The 16,519-nt window shown below is 48.3% G+C and overlaps 1 protein-coding gene across 2 annotated transcripts in view; it reads left to right on the top strand.

Moving 5' to 3' along the window:
• The first annotated feature begins 4,013 nt into the window (after positions 1 to 4,013).
• Positions 4,014 to 16,519, top strand: part of LZTS1 (leucine zipper tumor suppressor 1) — a 52,240-nt gene continuing 39,734 nt past the window's right edge. For both annotated transcript variants that reach the window (XM_006745246.3, XM_031041225.2), the window contains exon 1: positions 4,014 to 4,213. The gene's annotated coding sequence lies outside the window, so the exon portion shown is untranslated. The remainder of the gene's footprint in view (positions 4,214 to 16,519) is intronic.

Below are 16,519 nucleotides of genomic sequence, written 5' to 3'. Positions count from 1 at the left end.
AGGGACATACAGGTAAGAAATGTAAATTCTGGTTATAAAAACTGTACATCCAGGGAAACTCCAGAGGAACTGTTTTTTGTTTGTTTGTTTGTTTTTGTTTTTGTTTTCCCTGGAGGGAGACAGGACACTGGTGGGGCATCCTTTAAGGTCAAGAGACATTAGGTTGGCCTTCAGGAAAATCAGCCTTCCTGTACTTTCCTGGGTTAGCTTGGGGATAGATGGAGTAGCAGCTCAGTGATCTATCACTATATTTTCTCATCTACTTTTGGAGATTATCCAGCCTCAGTTTAATATAGTCAGCTTTTTTAATTTTTTTTAAGATTTTTATTTTTTTAGGGATGCCTGGGTGGGTCACTTGGTTAAGCAACTGCCTTCAGCTCAGGTCATGATCCCAGAGTCCTGGGATAGAGTCCCGCATCGGGCTCCTTGCTCAGCAGGGAGCCTGCTTCTCCCTTTCCTTCTCCTGTTCCCCCTGCTTGTGCTCTCTTGCTCTCTGTCAAATAAATAAATAAAATCTTTAAAAAAATTATTTTTTTAAAGTAATCTCCACACTGAACATGGGGCTTGAACTCCCAACCCCGAGATCAAGAGTTGCATACTCCACCGACTGAGCCAGCCAGGCATGCCCCTATAGTCAGCTTTTCTTATCCTCTAACTCAAGTACCTGGATTTTTTTTAGACTTGAAATAATGTTAAACAATTATTTGACATTTTTCACTTTTCTTACCAGCTTCAACCTGATTAATTCTCTTCATCTTTGCATCATTGTCACAAGACAGGTAGGGCTAATGTTAATAAGCCCATTTTACCAATGAGCAAATGGAGTCTCAGAAAAGTTGTGACAAGACCACAAATTTGAAGATGTGGGAATAGATGTGAATCTTCTGTATTTGAGTCCATGTCTCTCTCTAAAACATTGTCTTTCACCCCTCCATAGAATTCCTTCAAATATTGTATGAGTGCTTTCTGTATACTAACAATGTGCTGGGCATTCAGTATTGGACAAGAAAGATGTGGTCTTTGAATGAGAAGCTTACAGAAGAGTTGAACACACAAACAAGAAGTTGGGCAATTAATTAAATTGTAATAGGTGAAAGCACACTGAGAGAGGCAGGGGTGTTTCTAATCCAGAGAAAATGTTAGGTTAACTGGTCCACGGGCCTGGTCCTATGTGGCCAATCTAAGGTCCTAGAGATGAAGGACAAAATGATAAGCCAGAATGGTAAACTACTTGAATCTTAGGTGGTGAACAGATGAGGAGGGTAGGGAATTTTTTACAAAAACATGCTTTGTGATCCAGCTTTCCAGACTCAGCTCAGGCCAGGGAGAGCCTGAAGGATGCAGAGGCTCAGATGGGACACCCAGGCCCAGTTAGGGCAACACTCCTTCACCAGACAAAGGAAGAGGTGCCACATTGAGAATCCCACCAGGGGTGTTAGGAGCAGACACACCCAGTCATTGCATTACCATACCCAACAGCTGAATCAGGGAGCTAATTATGGCTTTCTACTTCTGGAGACCACATTCCCAAGGCTTTCATGAACACACACACACATACACACACACACACACACACACACACACACACGCTGTACCATGGCAGCTCTCCTCCCCTTATTCTGCTTCCTTACTTCCACCCCCACTTTCAATGCACCCCACTTTATCTCTGATGCATCCCTTGCACAGGGTCCTTCTGTTGTTTCATACTGTATCCTGATTCCACCCCTCACATACACACCAACACACTGTCCACACCCTTTGCCTAACTCAGTCATTAAAGAGAGCTACATGTCATGCCTTATCTTCCACCCAGAATGTCTCTGGCAGAGAACCACAGTATGTCAGTGCTGGATGAGTACCCTAAAGAGTCTCACCCAAACTACCCACTTTGCGGATAAAGAAACTGAGACCTAGCCAGGAACATGGCTTATCCAAGAGTATTTAAATAGTAAGTGGTAAGGCCAAAATGATGAACAGGTTTCCAGGATTATTATTTTTCCCCTTCCATGGAATTCCACATCTAAAAAGACAAAAATGAGTTTGACAGAAATCTGAAGCCCACCTGATCCCTTATTCTACCTTCCAAGATTCTACCTTAAAAAAAAAAAAAAAGTGCTGAGATGTTTGATTTGTATTAATCCATTCAGCAAATGTTTCTGAGAAACTCCCACCCATGAGGCACCATATCTGTCTCTGGAGATGTAGAGTCCAGTCCCTGATTCTAGATAGCTCATAGTCTAGGGGAAGACAGACCTGCAGTCACAGCCACCATGCAAGCAAGTATACATATGCTGTGCCAATGAACAGGACAAGAGACATGGAGCTTTAGAAAAAGGAACTGTAATTTTGATGAGATGATCAAAGATGGTGTGAATAAGGATTGCATTTTAAGTCTCAAATTTTGACAGGTAGAGAAAGGCCTTTCAAACTGAGGGACAAGTATATGCAAAGGTGGAAAAGAAGAGGTGATGTTCTGAAAAGGCTGAAAATAGCCTTTGGAGTTGACACAGAGAAGTTGCAATGTTACTTGTAATAGCTACCATGTGCATGTACTTACTACATGCCAAGGATTCTTATTTAGTCCCTGCTGCAAACCTATAAACTAAGGATTGGTTCATTTAACAAGTAGTTATAGAATGACTACGATATCCCAGCCAAGTTCTAGGTGTTGAGGGTACATCTGTGATCAGAACAGACGAAGTCCCTCAGCTATGAACAAAAAACAAATCCCAGCCCTCAGGAAGTTTACATTCCAGGAATTATTAACCCCATTTCATAAAGGGGGAAAAAAAACAACAAACAAACAAAAAACCCCTGAGATATAGGGAGATTAAGGAACTGGCTCAGGGTCACACAGCTGATAATTAGCAGAGCCTATCTGTACTCCTAAATGTTTGTTGTGTTTCCTTCCAGGAAGCCTGCAATTGAGAGCTGGGGTGTTCAGAGTCAAGATCTGGAAGTAGTAAGGATTTCTTATAAGGTTTTGAGCAGCGGGGTGGCTGAAACAAAATGATGTTGCTTCTGTTTGGGCTGTCTTCCCCCACTCCACTTATAGTCAGGGATCAGCCGCTTCAATCTTCCCTCCTCCACACATACACACCTCTTTTGGCTGAGGATGACATTCCCTGGGTAGAGCCATGCCTGGGTTTAGAGGATTAGTCTGGGTGAACCCTCAGGACCAGAGCCTCATGCCACACCCAGCACCCCCTTTAACTGGTCTTTTGTCCTACCAAAGCTTATAAGCTTGGTTTCCTTCCTAGCCCAACTGCTAGAAGTTGAAAGTGAGCGTGGTAGAGAAAATGATAGCGATAAAAAGGTACTGGGTGAGATTTATAGCTATAAACTTGGAACAGGCCTCAGCTTTCACCCGAAACCTAGTCCCCGGGAGGAAGCTGGAAAAGTTTGCCTTTGAAATGTCTTGGGATTGGGAGTGCCAGTGTTGTGGGCTCGGGTCTATAATCCCAGCTTCGTGAGGCAATGCCCATCAGTAGGCTGCTGGTCCCGTCTTTGAACCCAGAAATCCAGGCTTTTCGCTGGACTTAGGGGTTGCAGAGACAGTACTGGGGAAAGGAAACTGGTGAGTAAGAAGGGGTGATAAAGAAAGAAAGGAATCCGGGGCGGGGGGATGGAGAAAGCGAAGGAATGGATAAAGGACACGCGAAGGAATAAGAATGGAGTGTGCGTTAATAAAAGGCAAAAAAGGAAGGGACAAGAACAAGACAGGAACAGTCGGAGAAAGGGAAGGACCGGCGGGTGGAGAGAAAGACTCAGAGCCGCCCGGCGGGGTCTGTTGGAAGTGAGAGCGGAGAGATGGGGGACGGCGTTCGGCGGACGCGGAGGAGCCAAGAGGTCTAGAGCAGCCCCAGCTGTCAGCCGGGAACAAAGGCCGCCGAGCGGCAAGTGAGAGGCTGAGAGCCGCGCCCCAGCCAATGAGCGGCGCCGGGACTGGCCCCGCCCCGCTCCGCCCCGCCCCGCCCCGCCCCGCCCTCGGCTCCGGGACCCCGCGCGGAGGCCGGCGCGCCGGGAGCTGGCGGGCGGCGGACGCGCGGGGAGGCCGAAAGTTTCTCTGGCCGCCAGGTCCGGCGAGCCAGAGCCGCGAGGTGCGGCGGCGCCGCGGAACCCGCCGGGCCGGCAGCTCTGGGAAGACAGCCGGGAACACACTGCAAAACACTGAAAAAAAATTCCCAAGTCAGTCCGAGGCGCAGGGGGGCAGGTAAGGTGCGGTGGACGAGGGGTCTTCCTCGCTCCTGAGAAGTGCCTGCCGCCGCAGCGCGGCACTCGGGCTCCAGGGGACACTGCGCTCCCCGCGGCGTGGCAGTGCGTCCGTGCGTCCGTCGGTCTTTGTCTGTGGCAGGGTCTGTCTAGGTGTCTTTGTCTCCGCATGTAACTGTCAGGGTCTCCCCCTCTGCCAGGGTGGGTGTTGCTGCTCTGGTCCCAGCCTGGAGAAAGGGATGCTGCGTCTGTCCTGTCTTCGTCTCCGTCTTCTGCAGACTGGTTTTATCTGCTCCAAGCCCTGAATCTGATCTTGATGGACATTAAGTGTTGGGTGACACTGATGTCTGAGATGAGGAAAAGGGAATGTGCGTGAGCCCGGGGGGGACCCTGGCCCCAGACAGAGGGTCTGACAGCTGGGGTCGGGCCACTGCACTTTGCCGTCTGGAACTTTGGAGATGGGCTGTGTCCGTGCTCACAGGGTGGCAGGGACACTGATGCAGTTAGACCTTTGGAATGTCTCACTGAAGGAATAGGTCACAGGCGCTGAGGTGAATAGAGAGGGGGTTGATGAACGTGGAAAGTGGCCTCCTGGAGTTGTGGGCCAACTAGGATCAGTCCTGGACTTGCCATTCAGCCAAATTAACACACACACAGTACCACACCTACAGACGCACCACATTGACTTCTTTCTCGCACCCACCAGAGGCGCCAGGCCCTGACTCCCTCCCCACCCCTACACACACACACACACACACACACACACACACACACACACACACATCCTTCAACATGCTGAACTCCAGTTTTCAAAGCACACAACTCAGCAGCAACAGGCATCAAAACACCATAGGCCAGGTGATCTTTCTCCCTCCTGCTCCAAGTGGAAAGGAGTGAACTGTGGAGCAAATGAATGTTCTGCTGGCCCAGGAGTAGGTCAGGCCTAGAAAAGTGTTTGGGACTTTTAGCTTCAGAGCCCTCAGTTCCCCAGGAACAAAGAATGCTTAGGGATCTGAGCATCTATATTTCCTGGGTCCCTCCTCTCCCATTCCATCCACACCCTCCTGCAACCATCAGCCCTGGTCTTGGGTCTTAGGTGCTGACCAACTAGTGTGGAGGCACTGAGTTCTGGAGAGCTCTTGGCAAGAGCTGTGCCGGATAAAGGGTCTCCTGCTCTGCTGGAAGTGCAGCCTAACTGCAATCATGCGAGCCGAGGAGTCCAGCCACAGAGAGATGAGTTGTATGCTTGGCAGTTCTTCCAGCACCAGAGACCCTTGAGAAGAGTCTGTGGGTAGGGGCTAGAGAGTGTTTGTAACCTAAGTTCAAATACAATTTTCTGTGGGCATGCTGGGGAAAATACAGGTGCTGAAGTATGTATATATATGTACACACATGAAAATGAATATGAGAGACAGCATTTACAGGCAGGAAGGGTGTCTGTGTTCAAGGGTAGAGAAGAGCAGAGTGTGTGGGTGGAAATCTGTGGGCAGGGGCATACACACTCATCAGGTGTGGTATTTACACCTTATATTTATCCAGTGCCTTTCTTCTGAGGTGCTTTCTGCACATCACAGACGTTATCTCATTTGTTATCTCCTTTATCCTCACAGTGTAACTACCAGGTTGGCATGAAGCATGGTTAATTCTCTGTGTTCTACCAGTGAAGAACTGAGGCACCAGAGGGGCAGGGCTTTCCCTGAGGTCCACAGCTAATGGGAGCAAAGTTAGGTTTAGCAAGTGGAAGTCCAAGGATGAGGTCTCAGCTGAGAAGATGTGTGTGCGGACATTTACTCTCCATGAAGTGAGAAAAAACCCAGGTCAGAGAAAAGAGGTTGTCTCTCAAGAGTGTGTATGTGTGAGCAAGAAGGAGGATGGGGCATTTGAGATGATTGTCATTTAACATTACGGCCGCCTCTGTGCACCTCACAAAATAAAACCTGTTTTAACAACTCAGCTTGTGTATTTGTGCGTCTGTAGAGGAGCCGCCTGTCTGTCTGTCTGTCTGTCTGTCTGTCTGTGTGTGCCCCAGTAGATGTGGGTCGAAGTAGCTGCCACCGAAGGGGTGCCGCCGTGCGGTGTGTGTTGGGAGAGCCAATGCTTGGGGAGTATGTGAGGGAAAGATTTGCCGTGCTGTTTTGAGAAGCCATGTTTCTGCCTGTATGGGCAAAGAGGTAGATGGGTTCCAGCCATATAAAAATGGCTTTCTAATCCTGAAAACTTATTTATATGTCTTTGCACTTATTAAACATTCACTTAATAAACATTCATTGGGTGCCTACAAAATGCAAAGCTCTGGGCCAGGCAATGAGGCTACAAAGACGAATAAGGTAATGAGGGCAAACCTGTGGTTAATCAGCTTATAGACTGGCGTAATGGGTACTATTTAACAACACGTAATACTGTTCACTAAGTACACTATGTGCCCAGTACTCGTTATTCATTATCTCATTTAATTCTCAGCACAGCCCTGCAGGGTGTGTATGATTCTTAGATGAGGAGAGTTAAATAATGTACTAGGATAAAGAATGGAAGAGCAGGGGTTTGAACGCCACTCAGCTCAGCCCTGGCTCTTTCCGTGTTCTTCTGTTACCTTTGAAAATAGAAATACATGTTTCCTCTCTGTCAACTATTCTTGCCCTGTCCCTCTATCTCCACCTAACAAGCTCCCACTTGTACTTCTGGTTTTAACCATGAGAATCAAGCAATCTTCCCCTCTCCTTTCCCTAAGTCTGGGTTACATGCCTTCTTCTGAGTTCCTACCATCATTCCACACTACCCCGGCATTGACCCACTGGTCCTGAAGAGCCTGCAAAGTTCTTAGAGGCAGTGATGGTGTTGTGAATGGCCAGTTCAGAGTATACTGTTTGGCTACCATGAGTGGGCCTTTAGTAAATGCATGTTTAATAAAGTAATGGGAAGGGGAAGTGCTGTTGGAGACCATTGGCAGGGAGCATTTTCCCAACAGCAGATTTCTGCAGGGACACACTTTGTTGGTGTGACCCCTGGCTTTCCTGCCTCTATTACTGGGTCGTCTCCTTTGGGGCCTCTGCTTAGATAGGGCTCTCCGTCTCAGTTCCTGACCAGTTTGGGAACACAAAGAAAACCTAGCCACCACCCACGCTGCCAAACTAGGCACTCTAACTCGGGGTCAGTCAACTAACAAATATATACCAGTGAGAGGTGCCAGGTATGATCTAGAATTAAGGTTTTTAAAATCGTGTGCTTGGAACTGCAGGACAGTGGTTCCAAGACAGTGATGAGGTGTTCCTAGGGGGTGGCCAACAAAGAAGTATCCAACAGTCTGGGGAATCTTTAGTCTATTTAAGTAGTAGGTCTTTGAGTTTGCTTTTGAATAGATCTTTATGCTGCTGCAGTCTGAAAATCGCTGATCTAAAATAGACACGCTGTTGTTGGGAGTGTGAATTGCAACTATGTTTGGGGAGGTAATCTGGCCATGATTTGCCCAAGGTCACATGGTTACAGTCTGGTGACTCCCTTCCCATGCCCTTTACACCACACCATTATTTCTCATAGCAGGGTTGCCACATGCCTTCTCAGGGGTTTGTGATGATTTTAGCTTCCCTAAAACTGTACTTCACTATTTATTCAAGGTTTCATCCATGCAAGTTGCCAGGGAGGTGGGGGATTTTGAAAAAATGGTTCAATAATGGCTTGAGACTAAAATTTGTGATGAGAATTGAGAAGAGGAACCAGCACACATGAATCTTGACAAGTACATTGAAAACTGGATCATACTAACTTTGAACACAGCAGCTGCTCAGCATGAGTGAGGTGAGCTCAAAGACACCAGGGAAGAGGTGGTCATGAACAAAAAATTGAAGCTAAACCTCAGGAAGGTATAAAAAGAGTAGACATAGCAGCGGCGAGGTCATAGTTCCAAGATGCAAGCTGAGACCTGAGGAGATGGAGCTTTTTCTTCCAAGGGAAACCCAGGTGGGAGCCTGTTTCCTCCTTCCATGCAGCTCAGCAAGACACCCAGACTAGACAGAGCTGGAAAATGAAGGGTGGGAAGTAACTCACCTCTAACAACTGCCTCCAGCAAAATGAGTGTGCATATTGGCTCTGGATCCCCTTCTCCAAGGACTTAGAGAAATGGGTGGAGACGTGTCAAAATCAAGCATGGTTGCATTGGGCTGTGGGCTAGCTGCCAATTGGCAGTGCTGCCTCTGTATCTGCCATCTCCATCCTGCTTCTGTCACTCTCCTGCTTCCTGCCAGACATCAACTTCCACCTGACAATCTATCACCATCTCTAGGCTTCTGGTAATAATAGTTTTAATAGCCCTTTTTATTTGTTCAGGACTTTACACTTTAAAAGTGGATATTATTATTATTGGTGTTGTTGTTGTTGTTGTTGTTAAGTATCATCATCATCATCAACCCTGTGAGAAGATATCTTCCACAATTTGGCATATGAGAAAACTGAATGAGCCTATCAAGGGTGAAGGAGTTCACCCCAGATTTTAAGTGGAATGCTGGAATTCAAACCCAGCTGTCCTGACTCCCAGTCCAGGGCTACAATCACCTAATTGTGAGGCCTCATTAATTAGCAAACAGAAAGTGAGTGTGTGTGTGTATGTTAGCTAAAAGCTAAAATTAATTGTTCTACTCAATCCAGTAGACTGGTGATTTTTCTTCCTAAGTGATAGGCCAAATTGGTGTCTAAACAGATGTGATACGGGTTTTGTTTAGTACCTGGAACAAAGACAGTAAAGAGTTGCCCTATCCAGATCACTCATAGATATGCTTCCATGTCAGTTAATCACTGTGGGAGAAGGTAACTGCCTTCAGGATGACTGCTAACAGACACACACACACACACACACACACACACACACACACACACACCAAATTCATTCATTCATCTCTTCCACTGAGACATGCTCTCTTCCTATACCCACACTCACAGTCACATCCCATAACATGAATCCTCAGACATTCCCAGGTGGCAGGACCTGGAAGATCCACACCTATGTCTGCTTGGGTTGGCCTCTCTGTGGTATGATCTAAAGTGTGCTTGGGCTGCCCCCTTCCTTGATGCCACAGAACCTCAATTTCTGCCATGCCCAGAGCAGTCTCTTGAATTGAAGCTCCCAGGTCACAGCATCCACTAGACAAAGAGGGACCATTCTAGGTGAGACTCTTAGGCTAAGGGGTGCCCAAGGACACAGGCCCCTCAAAAGCGTCAAAGTGGAGCTGAGATCAGGGTGAGGGTGGGCATGGCTTTTGAAAATCATTTGGTGTTTAAGGATGAACCCTGCCCTGTGCATGAATCCAACTGCAATGCATAGACTGCCAGGTGGCTGAGGCAATCCCTGCCTGAGGCACCAGGGCAGGGCTGTGCACTTGGCTCACTGGCCTATTGGCTTTGGGGGCATCTTCTCTCTCCTTGCTGTTGCAAAGCCATTTGCTGCTAAATCACCCTCCTCCTGGCACCCTGGACTGCTAAATTGGTCTCAACTTGCTGTACTTCCACCCACTACCTTAGTCATTATTCACTGGCAGCATTCAGAGAGTGGGTGTAAAGCAGCTGAACATTATATTCCTGCTGAAGAAAGAATTGAGTATAGGCATGCAAGGGAAGGAGGTAAGAGAAAGCTAAGGAGTCAGGGAAACAAAGCTTGGGTTTGCCAGCACCTTTCCCCGGTAACTCCAGTAACTCTGGACAGTTGGGTGGTGGGCAATAGGTGAGTGTGTCCTGGCTCAGTAGGAGGAGACACAGGATTCTAGGGTGAAAGAGGTGTACTCACTACTGAGGGGCTGTACCTGCCTGGTCTGGAGGGAAGAAAGGACATCAGCTGTGGGGAGAGAAAGACCCCTCCCCATCAGCTCCCTGTTCCTTAAATTCTGCAGCACGTACTATCACAAGCATTGAGCATCTGTTCCCATATATTAGTATTTAGCTTCTCTATCCTTCCTCCCTGCCTACATTATAAATCCCTCAAAAGGAAAATGTGTCATGTCTCAGGTGTATAGCTCCAGGCTCTGGACACAGTCAGGGCTCAGCCCCCAATGGCTGAGGGTAATGGTAATGAGGCCTGTGGTGGCCCTTCCCTCTCAGCCATTTCAGATCTCCCTGTGCTGCCCAAGGGCCACAGAGTTTGGGAACCCAGAGAGGCAAGAGGAGAAAGAATAACAGGGGAACTTTCAAGGCTGGGTCTCCTATCTCAGTGAGAAGCTTCAGGGAGGGAAAGGGTTATACCACACAGGGACAGACCAGCTAGGAAGTAGAAACTTGGAGACTTTCTGTCCTTGTGCAGAGGCTCCATGTGATCACCAGCCAACAGATGGGGCACTCTTTGTCAGCCCATCCAGCACCCAGGATTGCACTGGGGCTGGTAGGAGGTGGAGAACAGAGTTAGTTCTCATGTCAGACAGTGGAGACAGCATCAGGCAGAACAGAGTGACCTTGACAGGAGGTTCTCTGAGTCACTGATAACATTTGTTTGGTCTCCCAAGGAGGGGGGAACACAGCACCAACACAAGCTGGCCTGGAACCTGATGAATCCCCCAACCCAGGTTCCTTCCCTCTCACCCTCTTCTCAAGGAAGATAATGAGAAAGCCCTGAGAATAGAAGCCACCACACAACTAGGGAGGCAGGGACAATGCGGAGTTCGCAGAGCATGTCAAGGGATAGAAGTCTGGGGGAATGAGCCCTGAGATTGCTCTTGACCTGCCAACTGCTAAGAGGCAGTCTGACCAGTGTGTGGGGAGGATGCCTGGGCTGGGTCTGCCCTGGCCACCTCAGCAGCAAGGTCAGGGACAGCATGGTTTCAGAAGGACACTTTAACCACTCAGAGCACCTCCCTTATTTATTGAAACCTTCAGACATTCCAGCTTTAACTTTCTTCTTCTCCTTCCCATTGAAGGGCATCTCAACAGTACACACACGACGGAGGCTGGGAAGGATTAGAATGTGCGCACATCTTGAGGAGACAGCCTTCCCCAGCCTCAATGTCTGAGTGGCCCAGCAGGCAAACTGAACTGCAGGCAGGTGGGGAAAGTGAGAGCCACCAGGCAAAGCCCCAATCTCCACCTGCACTAAAAAGGCAGTGCTCCACTGAAGGGAGTGGCCTGTGCTCCTCCCCTCCATGGGCCTGCAGTTGCCCTGGTCAGAGGCACTGCACTAGCAGGGAGTGGGTATGGGCAGGATGCTTGGTCTTTCCTGAGACATTTCCTCATCTACCAGGAGCACCAGGCTTTCAGCTTCCCCAGGATGTAAAAACTTCTCTTGACTGGAGTTAACTTCTATGCTAGAGCTACAGACAGGACCTCCAAGCCCAAGGTTCCAAGATTTATCAGGAAACTAAGGAGCCTGTGTTGACGAAATGTCCAGTACTCTACATAGAAACACAAAATCTCAGACTTGAAAGGACCCTTAAATTCTATTCTATGCACTCCTCCCACTCCCCGCAAAACCCTTCTTCTCCAAGTTGTTGTCTTTGCTCACCTCCAAGAACTCCTGCTCTGGACCCCTAGAACCCATTTCTTTTTATTTTAGTTACGTTCTTTTAAAGCCAGAGAATGCTAGGTTCATCTCAAGCTCTCTACCAGATCCTAAGAGGAGCAAAAAATGAGACACACTGTTCCAGACAGGCTTGGTACTGGGGGAGACAACAGATGCATTAGAAAATATCACTCTACAGAGAGGAATCAGTTTAAAAAGTCTTCATGGAAGATATAGAACTTGGGAAGCACCCCGTGGTCTGGGCGTGATTTTAAGAGATGTAGGGGGGGTGGGTGGCAAAGATAGGGGACAATAGGTGGTGGGAACAAAAGCAAGTTGAATCAGTTTGAGAAGGGCCTTGTGCATCCCTTGGGAGTTTGCTTGTTATTTGGTAGGCAGTGGGAGGTGACTGACGTGATAGGTAGAAGAGTGGCTTATAATAGACCTTGGTTTTAGGAAGTTAATCTAGCAATGGAGAATAGAATAGATTTGAGGGTGGAGAGGCTTCTTTCTAGAAATATGATTATTAGAATGACTTTCTATTTTCCTTCCTATCTCCTGGTTGTTAGCACATGTTCCCAGAGATCTCACACAGCCTGGAAACATAGGGTAGCCAAAGCATCAAGGAGAGGAAAGCTAGTCTAACATCAAAGGTCAGGTGTCAATGTGTCTAGAAACTTATTTATAATAGGATACACAGATAACACCTTGCTTTGCACCACTTTGGACATAGACAGAATCACAGGGGGCCTTTTTTTTTGAACAGGTGAAGACATGGAGGCCCAGACTGGGGAGGAACTTCCTCAGGGTCCCACAGCTCGTCAGTAGCAGAACCGGGACTGGTGCTCCCACTTTAGATTCTTTACACTGCTATTTGTGGACAAAGACAAAAGGGCCAGTAGAATTCCTCAGATCCTCAAACCTTTAGTGTTAGCCAGGGTTGCCCAAGAGGACGTACGAGAACTTGTCAATAATGGGACGTTTTCAGTCTTTTTGGATTTCTCCCCACAAGTCAAGGGAGTCCCTGGTGACAGCTGATACTCAGCCTCCATTTTTCTATCCTTATTTCTCTGGGGTCTTCAGATGTTTGATTTCCTTCCTTTCCTCTGCCTTTTCCTTTGTTCTAAGAGTTCTGAGAAACTCCCATCTAATGTGACAGTGAAGGTTTACTATGCCAGTCACAGTTGTGACCAGTTGTTACCTTTCCAAAATGAAAATCAAGTTTGCTGTCTCTGTCTCATATGTGCCCAATTTAAACCAAACCTGAAGAAAATGGGAAGGCTGTGGGTGCCAGTGAGCTATGCTAACCACCCAGAGAGTTGATGCCACATTGGGAAAGATTCCCAGCCAGAAGGCAGGTGTGCTCCCCAGTGCCAGGAGAGGCGGGGCCGGTCAAGCAGGGACCTCCTTCGATCTCAGAAGAACAGGGTGCCAGGGGTCCTCCTGCCCACAGGATCTGTGAAGATCTTAGAACTTCACTCCCCATCTTCCTCTCCCTGCCCAGGAGCTTCCCTTGTGTTTTCTAAAAACCGGACTAGCCAAGGGCAGGACCATGGCAGTGTCCTGTGACATCTTCTGAGAGGTGACTAGCTCCTGGAGACAGGGCTTTGCTCACGAGACATTTCAGCTCATGCCATGCTCCCTTAGTCTCCCAGAGAAGTTCATCTTCACCTGGACAGCAACCTACAGCCCTGGTAGAGAGAGCAGGCAAGCCGTAAAGGTGAGGCATGGGCTTTTTCATGCTTGTCAACCCTTCCAGGCAAATTTGGGAGTGGAGAGCAGAAAGAACATGGTTTTTGGCATCAGATGGATCAGTGTTTGGCTCTGCTGCCTAATAGCTGTATGACATCAGGCAAGTCACTTAGCCTCTCTGAGCCTCTCTGAGCCTCATTCTTCTCATTTTCTGTATTGTGTCCCAGGGAGAATTTTTATGAAAATTACGTGACCCAATATAAGTAAAGGCCTGTGAAACGTAATAGGAGCTCTATTTTCATGTTTCATCCCCTTCCCATCAGCTCCAGGGGAAGGAAAGCAGGCCTGAGACTGAGATGTCTGTGTGGGAGGTTCGTGAGACCTTGGTGTAGGACATGTTCAGGGGAGCAGGGAGGGGAAACTTTAGGATCAGGACAGCTACTCTCTTACCTGCTTACTCTGGCAGAGGGAGACAGTTGTAACTAAAAACAACATGGGAGGGAAACACTTCCACCTTTGCCGCTCTGGATCTCCATCTACCGTGTCAATTTGAAGAAAGTAAATTGAATGATGGAATTATGTAGAGCAGATGAGTGTGGCATCATTGAATGTCCTGAGGTAGAGACTCGGTGTTGAAAGTAGGTCTCATGCTCACATTGGCTTACACCAAATGTGTGGAGGACAGGAGGCAGGAGAGGGAATGGCTCAGAGACCCTGTGGATCTGCTGGGTTTTCCCTCCACCCTCAGGAAGACCCCACAACACCATCTGGAACACGTGTGGAACGGAGTTAGGGGAGGAAGATTTCTCCCCAGAGTGAACGTCTGGATACAAGGGGTTTATATTGTGCCTTTCTTTTTTTTCCTCCTGCCTCTTGCTTCAAAGCCAATGCCTTTCCCATCTGGATCATTTTCTGGATTATGTAGCACATAAGGTCAGGAAAAGGGGAGAAAGAAAAACAAATAAATTGAAATTTCTCTCTGCATTTAGTTTATGAGACATGCACAGATGCAAGAAGGCCCAGGTCTGGGTGAGTCTTACATAGGAGAATGAAGAAGGCTGAAGAGTCTACTTCTGCCTTGGGAAATTAGAGGAACATTATTCTGCCCAAATGACATTAAACAATATGGGGCCGGGCAGCCTGGGTGGACCAGGGAGAAGCTGCTCCTGTCTTGACACACATTCTATACCAGGGACCCATATACGAATCCTCCCATGTGAAATGAGCTGTTTGGCATTTAATGCACCTTCCACCTGCCTTCTCACCTCCCTCTGTGCTCTGGTTTTTTGGGTTTTTTTGTTTGTTTGTTTCTTTCTTTTTCTTCCTTTTTTCTTTTTTTTAATGGAGGAAACTTCTCCACTTTAACGGCATGGCCTAGAGAGTTGAGGTGATTTCTTCCATAGCACACAGCACACAGCTGTTAGGTCTCTGATCTGACATTAGAACCTGCATCTTCAGAGTCCAGCAATTTCTCCATTCTAGCATGTTGTGGGTATCTGCTGGGGAGAAGACAGTGCCTCCAGCAACATGAGGCTCTCATGGCTTTTAGGAACATCTGGGAGAGGGGATGTTAGCTCAGTTTCAGGGCTGTCTGATTCTAGGGCCAGGACAGCTTGAAGAGATCTTAAAGAGCTGTCCAGGAACAAAGGCAGCCATGGGACCTCCCTCCAGCAGCCTCTGCCCTCCTCCATTAGGCAATGGTGGGAACCTCCAGCCTGCAGAGAAAGACAGAGTTCAAAGAACTGCCCTCTGCACAGTCCCTGGGCAGTAACTATAAACTCCCACTTGACTGCACTTCATGGATTCAGAGGCTGATGAGAGATGTGGAACCTGTTAGAGAAACACAGGGTAGTCTGGAATTAGGCCTTACTTTCATCAGCGTAAAGTGGTTTCAGGGAAGCCTGCCAAGGGTCAAAAATTATGGTGCTATGTTTGAGGTCCCTGCTTAAGATGCCTCCACCCATAGGACCCTAGAGAGGTGTGTCCCAGGACAGGAAAATAGGATGAAGGGATGAACACAAACCAAGAGCTCCTCTCTTCTTTCTTCCCTCCTCATACCTTTTCTGTCAGCAACTGCGAACCCCGCTCCATTGCCCGGCCCTGGAGCAGCTCAGGAATGGGGACAGGGAGGCAGGGGGGGGTTTCTGGGATCTGGTCTAATTGCAGCACTGTCCCCCTGCCTTGCCCAGACCTGTGCTGGCTGCACAGCCCTTCCAAGGACACATCTGCAGGGGCACAGTGGTGGGAGGACCTCAGGGATCAGCCACTTCTCCCGTGGACCAGAAACGGCTTTTAGGGTCTCAGTCTCTGCAGACAAGTATGTTTCCACATTGAATCGTAAGAGGGTGCCAGCAGAAGGTGGAGTCTGGTTTCTAAGACTGATGCCTGTGAAGCTTTCTCTTGCCCGAATACCACAGGGTGTTCCGTATGTACCAGATCCAGTGCAAGACCAGGCGTTGCTTGGTGCAGACCAGCCCATGTGCTGCTTCACATTTACTCACCCTGCTCCAAGCCACTGAGTTGACACGATCCCTTGGATTCCCCCAGTCTGTCCTCCCCTTGCCCTTCCATGGACGCAGGTGGAAAGGATTTCCCGCCGGCTCTCCTGTTTAGTTTCCTCAAGGAGGGGTGGCAGAACATGTGGGCTGAACAGGAGCGGCAAGAGACGGGAGCAGGCCCACATCACAGGCCTCAGCCCAAGAGGACTTTAGGGCCAGAGACCCACAGAAATGCCTCTGGGGAAGACAGAGGTGTCTGATCTCATCTACACCCTGGGGCTGGCCTGCTGTTAGCTGGCTGTGACTCAGAGCACATGCAGGGGGAAAGAGGAGATGTCTCCAGCTAAAAACACCCCATCCTGTAGCCCTCTAAAGGATGGGGGCTGCTGGCTTAAGGGGCTGGTACTGCTCCCCAGGATTCGTATCTGTGCTGCTGCCTGTCTGAATGTATTGAGCTCTGCTGGGCACGGCTCTGTGCTGGGCCCCATGCGTACTTGGCGTCCTCAGGGAGTATACTATTTATTTGTTAGATTGGTGATTTCTAAGCACTTTAAGAGCAATTCCTACAAAAAATGGATAGATGATTACTCATATTTTTAAAAAGTCTATCTCTAAAGGCCCCAAACGGAAATGTCCCCAGTTCTTTAGA

Source organism: Leptonychotes weddellii, chromosome 2 (assembly GCF_054177405.1).
Source record: "Leptonychotes weddellii isolate Sample4059 chromosome 2, ASM5417740v2, whole genome shotgun sequence".
NCBI classification, from domain to species: Eukaryota; Metazoa; Chordata; class Mammalia; order Carnivora; family Phocidae; genus Leptonychotes; species Leptonychotes weddellii.
The sequence above is the reverse complement of the archived record's forward strand: the minus strand, read 5'-3'. Positions and strand labels throughout refer to the sequence as shown.